We start from the raw sequence: 1,128 nt of genomic DNA, 5'->3' as shown, positions 1-1,128 counted from the left end.
TCGACCGGTTGAGCAAGATGGCTCATTTGGCGGCGGTGTCAGACACCATCGACGGAGTTGGTACAGCAACGCTGTTCGTGGATCGTGTTTTTCGACAACACGGACCCCCCAATTCGATTGTCTCTGATAAGGACCCCCGTTTCGCGGAAACTTTTGGCCGACTATCTTCAAGGTGCTAGGCACCAAGTTGGATATGTCGACAGCTGATCATCCGCAGACCGATGGCCAAACCGAAAGGGTGATTCGCATCATCGAAGATGTTCTTCGCAGCGTTTGCGCTGAGACGCCGAGGCGCTAGAGCTCCATGTTGCCACTCGTAGAGCTTGCACTGAACAATGCAGTGCATGCGTCTGCCGGCTACACGCCGTTCTACGTGAACGGGCTGATTCACCCTCGCGTCCCGCTGGCGTCGCCATCCCGTGGCTCAGGGCTTGGTGGGGGAGGATTAGCCGAACGGCTAGCTGATGTCAGCCCCCTCACATTCTGTAAAGAAGTCGATGACTTCCTGTCTACCAGAATGAGTGTTCTACGACACGTTTGCGAACACTCATTCTATACGATGGGTGAGAGCCAAGACTTGCAGAAACAATATGCAGATGAAAAAGGAAAAGGCAAAGCTTTAAGGTCGGGGACTGAATTCAAAAACCTGCCTACACATGCAGCCTCTGCTGTCTTCTGGACGAAGCTTCGTCCACGGTTTATCGGACCGTTTAGGGTTGTGGCCAAACGAGGCCTGCCGTACTCGCCGAACCTTCCGAAACGGATGCGCACCCACCCGGTGTTTTACGTGGGCTTGCTCAAGCCGTACCGGGATCCTGTGCAAGCGAACGCGGAAGCGTTGGCGTCGTCGCGGATTCCACGGACCCGGGGCCACCCAGAAGTTGAACCAGCAACTGGTTCTGAGCACGGAGTGCAACAACCTCCATTTCAAATCGAGCCAAGCGCTCCACCGTTACCTGCAGCGATGCATTCACCTGCTCGACGGCTAGGAGTCGTTCCAACAGAGAGCGGTTGTCCTCAAGGCGAGGCAATCGGCGCACGACGTGCCCTAAATCGTCAAGATCGTCCGCACATTGATACGCTACTTCAGCATGACGCTCAGCGGAGCTCCGATTACGAAGGACCTTG

The sequence above is a fragment of the Plasmopara halstedii genome (assembly GCF_900000015.1).
Source record: "Plasmopara halstedii genome assembly, contig: Scaffold_2386, whole genome shotgun sequence".
Taxonomy (NCBI): Eukaryota; Oomycota; class Peronosporomycetes; order Peronosporales; family Peronosporaceae; genus Plasmopara; species Plasmopara halstedii.
Note: the sequence above shows the minus strand (reverse complement) of the source record.